Here is a 6729-nt window from a genome sequence, read left to right as displayed (position 1 = left end):
GTATATTTAGATTTTTAACAGTAGCCTATTGTTTTTGACAACAGCTTGGGTAGATTTAAGTAATTGACATTAAAGAAATATGGTTTTAATAAGAAAAATAGAAATTGCTCTATAAAAAATGCCCCTGGAAATCAATTACAGGGAAATATTGCCCCTTAATGGAAAAGTTCATTTCTGACCCTGCGTTGTATGCACTCAACTTTTGTTTTTCAATACAATTGTCTATACATAAATCAGGATATGTTTACTTGAGATAAAAATGTAAAATTGAATGATTTTTTTCTGATTTCATTGCCATATATTTCTATTTTTAAATAGGCATCATTTTGTCCAGTTATTAAAAAAACGTGATTTAAAAAAGCCTTAATCTATTTTTAAATTCTTTTTTATTTACTTATGAAATGAATTAAAAATTAATAGAGATCAGTTTGACGTATTTTCAAACTTTAATGCGTTGCTGAACGACTCACTGTATGTTCTCTAGAGATTCACGTTAAGAGAACATATTGATTCCCTTCAACTTATTTCTTACATTTTGTACTCTTCTTAAGATGTCTTTACAAAGTCTTAAATGTACCTTCATAAAACCTGCAGAAACCCAGCAATACTTGCTTTTATATAACGGTTAAATGCGTAATAAACTTTATACAATGAATCCTCAAAACTATACCAGGTTTATGCTCATTTTGCAAATTTTTAATCATAACAGCTTTACCTTGAGCTGCGGTGCATCAACATGCAGGTGCTAAGCTTAAAAAATTTGTATGCACTTATTATTGGTCTCCCCAAAATCTGCTTACGTCCAGCCATTGTGCTTTTCACAACATTTCAGAACATGAAGTTCTGTTGAGTTGCCATCTTCAGCTCTCTGTCTCAGCTATAAATGAACTCACTCCTGACAGTGTCAGTCTCATACTGCGCGTTGGCTCTTAATAAGTTCGTCAGATTGATTGGCCAAGAAGTGAGCTCAGATGGTGTTGAAGGGTCTGTATTAAGACCTGATATAAACAGTGTAAATGGAGGATGCTTCAGCCACAGACACTGATAGTCAAGACTAGTCTTTTTTTTGTTACAGTACAATTAAGATGAATAATATATCCGGTTATCAGCATTTCTGCATTTGCATAGATTCCAAATCAGTGACGTTTAGTAATAGTGCTTTCAGCCAGTCAGTTGCACTCGGGCCCTTCTTATAAAATATGCATACTTATGTAATATGTAAAATATACATCAAAATACAATAAAAATGTTGTTTTAACAGCTATAAACTCTTAAAGTGGATTCAAAAAGCAATTTAAACAGAACTAAAAACAAATGCATGGCGTTTTAAAAAAAATGTATATTTTATTATAGTGCTATTTCACTTTAAGTTGACTATGTACTGTATGTAGGTTGCTGGCTGATAATGGTATGCATATATTTCTTTATTTGTGGGGAATTGTGTTTGTTTCAGAGTGGTACTGTTTAAAGGGAGTGTTTTTAAGGAACATCAGTGTTGTTTTGTATTAAGATAGTGTTTGTGTGTGCAAAAGAGGGCGTTAAGAATGATTGGTGACTGTCCTTTAGCACGCAGCACTGTACTGTATGTCCTCTTTTGGGGACGGATCAGGGCTGCTGTTGCCATAGTGATTGTGGGTCACTTACCGATTTTGAAATGCGTTGAGAGACCAGCAGCCACTTTGATGTATCACAATTTTCAAAATGTCTTGTAATAATTGACATTGGGGGTTTTTTAAATAAAAGTTTTATGAATATTCCATTTTTGGATAATTATGTAAAGAAATTAGCATATAAGCTGCCATGGCAACAACTGGGATACTTTCAGACATGCTTGTATCTGTATATGCTGGGGTAGCGCTCTGTTCTAGAACGAATCAGCTTTAGTGTATTATTAAAGGCTCGTCTTGCTCAACCCAGAAACTTTTTATATAAAATGCAGACTGTATTCATTATACGGCTATAAAACTTGATTCTGGTTAGTCAATGTTTACCGTCACCTGGTATCGCTATATAACAAACTCTCATATGTCACCGTAGATTCAATTTCTCGTTGTATTCACCTTATTTTTAACATAAGAGCTTTTAAAGAGATAGTTCACCCAAAAATGAAAATTGTGTCGTTGATTGCTCACCCTCATGTCGATTGTGTGTTCAAAACGGCAGTTTCAATACCCCGCATATTAATAGTGGCTCAGGCTCCGTGATTAAATATATATTTTCTTCCCTGTGTGAGCTACTGAAATGAGCCGCTCTGTGAAACAACCAATCAGAGCAGAGCTCATCATTATTTTCCATGAACCTTCCAAATAAGGTAATAACAGACCATTTCGTTCTAGGGTCACCTCCTAGGGTTGTAAAGGAACTTGTAAAACCGTTTCTGGAGAATTTTTGCCCTTAGCTAAGCCAAAAACCTTCTATGTAGATATCAGAGAACAATTTAAAATATTGTATCAATGCATTCCATGGCACCTTTAACGGCCAAAAATGTAGTAAGGACATTGTTAAAATATGGACCAAATTTCACAGAACGGGGAGGGAGCAGCAAGACGATGACGCCTTCTATGCGACTCACCGAAGCAGTTTGTTTATAACTATGGATCCAGCATGGCAGCAGACGCAAAGTTATCTTTCGATGCAGCCTTAGGGCGTGTTCACACTTGCCGTCTTTTTTGACAAGAAAAAGTTGACATCTGGAAGCGTTGCAGCAGAGGGCGTCTTTTTGTTACTATAACAACAGCTGAAACAGTAGCTTATGTGTGGTGCAGAAATGTCGATAAAAAAGGAAGTTGGCTCTTTTATTTTTTTATACATTTTTGCCTTTTTTTGATAGGACAGTATTTAGACAGAAAGCAAAGTGGGAGAGAGAGAGCGGGGGACGGAATCGGGAAAGGTCTGCGAGCCGGGACTCGAAAAAAAGGGACGTCCGAAGCGCAACGGCGCTACTGTACAAGTCGATGTGCGGCACAAGAAGCTAGAAACGCTGCACGTCGGTTTTTGAAGTTAACAGGGAGGCAAATCCGGTTCACAACAATAAAATAAAAGTCTATATAATGGCACCTTTCCCATTTGTTCTTGTTGTTATGGAAACGGAAGGTCTAGCTACTCGCTTGTCGTTGCTCAGCTGTCAAAAAAGCGCTTGACGTAGGACGTTTCCTTTAGAAAAGTTCAACTTTTTTCTACTTAAAAAGACGCTCTAAGCTGCAGAAAAAGACGTCGGCGGTGGCGTTTAAAAAAAACGCTCAGAGCTTTTTTGAAAAGGCGGTTTACTGCATAGGGTTATAAAGTAAAACAGACGCTGGCAGTTAAAAAAAAGACGCTAAGTGTGAACACGGCCTTAGATAGTGTTCTAAGTAGTTTAGAACGTAAGTTCTACATACGTCATCCGGTATAATTGAAACGATTGGCTATGAGCTACGCACAGGCGCATTTGATAGACATTCGTAGCGCCCAATAAACGGCTCTGGGCATTCGTAAACCACACCTCAAATATGAGAAAATGAGCATGTGGTTCCCAGACCACGAATCATGACGTTGTCATGACGTGGTTTGGCGTTAGCCAGGCTAGCGCCGCTCCTGTTTTTTATTTTTTATTTTTTCTTGACAAAAGAATAATACAAATAAAAATGGTAATTGCAATCTTATCTAACAATAAAAAAAATTCTCAGAATTTTAAATTTACATATCTTGATTATCTTCTCTTTTTTTTTGTGCCACAGACTAAATAAAGGTAATTGTGATTATTTTTATTTTTTTTAATTGCGACTTCTCTCACAATTGTAGTTTTAAATTTGAATCTCACAATTCTTTTATTTACTTTTTTATCCTATGCCAGAAACAGGCTTCTACATTTGGTGGGTATTAAAAACGAAAGTTTTGCACATTCAATAAAAATAGCTAATTCTGTATTCATTTTGTTGCTTGGCCTACTTCTTTGTACATTGTTATAGATTACTTTTTTCTTAGCTTAAGCTTTAAGATAATAAATAGGCCAAATTATACAATAATTCACCTCAGGAAGCTATTTCATTTCAAAATATTTTATACTTATTTACTAAGTAGCCGTGTAATAAGCCCAATTGCGCTGGCATTTGTTCTTTGATAATGACTATATACTAACTATATATTATCTTTGTGTAGTTTGTACTTAATATAACATTAAAAATTTATAACATTTAACAAATTAATTGCACGTTTTTTCTGAAATGAATCTCGATTAATTGTGATTAATCCCACCTAACAGTAAAGTGTTATATAACCATTGACTATAGCCGTTCAACATTACAGTATAATTGAAAGCGATCTATTTTAACATTTATTAGAAAAAACTTATAATTTAAGTGAACTTAAAACAATCTTCACATAAACCCGTTATTTACCTGTGCCCTTCAGCAAGTAGGAAATATACAGAAATTTAGTAAAGTTATCAAATCTAAATTAAATTAGATAAAGCTACAAAAGATATTGCTTTCCTCTTTTTTTTTGTTCTTTAATTAACAGACATCACAGAAGCTTGGTTATTAGGCTATTTGGCAGCTATTACTTTAAGAGCTGCCGCTGCTGAACATGATGTGGATGTGGAAACTACACGCATGCTTGTAGTTTCAATGACGCTTTATTATGACATTATACAGGCTACAGTGCATGCCCCATATTTGTGCATGCAATTGAAGCGTGCATGCTACGAACACAGTATAACGGCTGACAGGACAGGTAAATTTGTTTTGGCATACGGCCTGAACTCGCCTGATCGCAATTCACTGCTATGCTACTGAAGCTCTCTCGTTTTCATGCTCGTTTGACTAGCGCCTGGCAGTGAAGTTGAGTGCGTGTCTGAAAAGCCTCGCATTTGATGTGGTCATAAAGACGTTCTGTGACTAAATAAGCACTTCTTGTCAAGAAAAAAGAGACAGAAGCAGCAGTTATGAGTGGGGTGGCCAACCCTAGCTCCGCCCCTGCATTAACCGTATTAAATATTTCTACCGCCATTAAACTGGAAAAATTAATCGCCTGTGTTAATGTGCTTATTTTGACAGCACTAATTATCCGTGCTTATACTATGTTTGATTTAACTGTTGGATTTTAACAAACCCTTAACCCTAAGATTCCAAGTCGAGCAGCATTTGTTCTATTGTGGCACTGAAGTAGGAGTTCAACCAGTAACTATATCATCTCTTTTTGAGTTGCTAGCAAATACTGTACAGCTCCAGCAAGAACTGGTGAGTTGTCACTAAGGTGCTGTTTACAAACCATTGTGAGATATTAAGCATAAAGTGTTTACTTAAACCTTCCACCATTCACTTTATGTAAATATCCGTGATCCTCATATGATCCTATTGCTGAGGATTGCATTGTTGAGTAATGCTCCCATTTGAGGTTCCTGACTGAATAGTAATCGCTACAGTGGATTATTTCCCCTCTGTGTGCCTTCTGATGTGGCCTGCAATATTTCATCCGCGTTATACTGACCTTGAGGAGCATTAGAGCCATGACCGTCCCTACATTCCTGCCTAGCTCACCAAAGAGGGATAATAATGAGGTAATCAGACCATCTATTTATGTACAGAATCGGTCACACATCAATTATATGGGGTGCATGGCCCATTTACTGTCGTGTCACACTTGCTTTAAGTTGGCAAGTATTTCCCAGCCTTAGTATTCGCTCTAACAGTATGTTCAAACAATCCTTTTAGATCCATTTTTTTTGTTGTACTACTATACATTTTTCTTTCTAGCCTACAGTGCCATGAGGACCTAAATGTGACATATGAAAATCTTTTTCCATGTTTAAGTGCTATAATTGAGTCTCTGGTGCATCTCCCAACCTGTAAAAAAAACGTAAAAAAAAAAAAAAAAAAAAGACAACCCAGTGCATTTGTTTGGTAAGCCTTTCTCTGCAAGCTTGTGAATAAATGAGTCGCTCATATTTCGCTCACCTGTGATGTAGAAAGGGGATCTTATTATAATATTACCACCCCTTAATCTGCAGGTTTCCATCCATTTTGTTTTCACAAAGCAAAATGCTAGTTTGTCACTTACACTTTCGGATAGTGCACTCAAAAAACCCTATATCAGAAGTTGAAACTAATATTGTTTAAAACGCATGATTTCAGCACAATAGACACGATAATCAAAGCCAAACAGATATATTTTGGCAAAGTATCTGACGTATGAGCTGTAAAGGCACAACCCTATTTTAAAAAAGGGGGTGGGGAGCAGCAGCTCATTTGCATTTAAAGATACAGGCACAAAAACAGTGTTTCTGCTTGCACTCAAAATTGGCATTTTCAAAATGAAATAATAAATGATCTGTTGGGAATTTTGAGCTGAAACTTCACAGACACATTCAGACACCTGAGACTTACATTACATATTGTAAAAAGAGGCATAATAGGTCTCCTTTAAAAAATGAAGAAGCAGTATGATAACACAGCTATCTTAGTAGAAATGCATCCTTCCAGTTGCTCAGACAGTAAAACATGCTGCTGCAACACCAAGGTCATGGGTTTGATTTCCAGGGAATGCGAGAACTGAAGAGCCTTGAATGCAATGTGAGGGCACTTTGTGTAAAAGTGTCTGCAAAATGCATAAAGTAAGGTAAAAACTTTCTTAAGGTCAACATGAATGCGTATGAATTAGCATTTTTGCAAAACACTTACAGTACTTACAGAACTTGACGTATTTCCATATTTCCTGAAACGGTAACTTTACAAAAAGGTTCAAATTGTATTT

Source organism: Garra rufa, chromosome 6, assembly GCF_049309525.1.
Source record: "Garra rufa chromosome 6, GarRuf1.0, whole genome shotgun sequence".
NCBI lineage: Eukaryota > Metazoa > Chordata > Actinopteri > Cypriniformes > Cyprinidae > Garra > Garra rufa.
Note: the sequence above shows the minus strand (reverse complement) of the source record.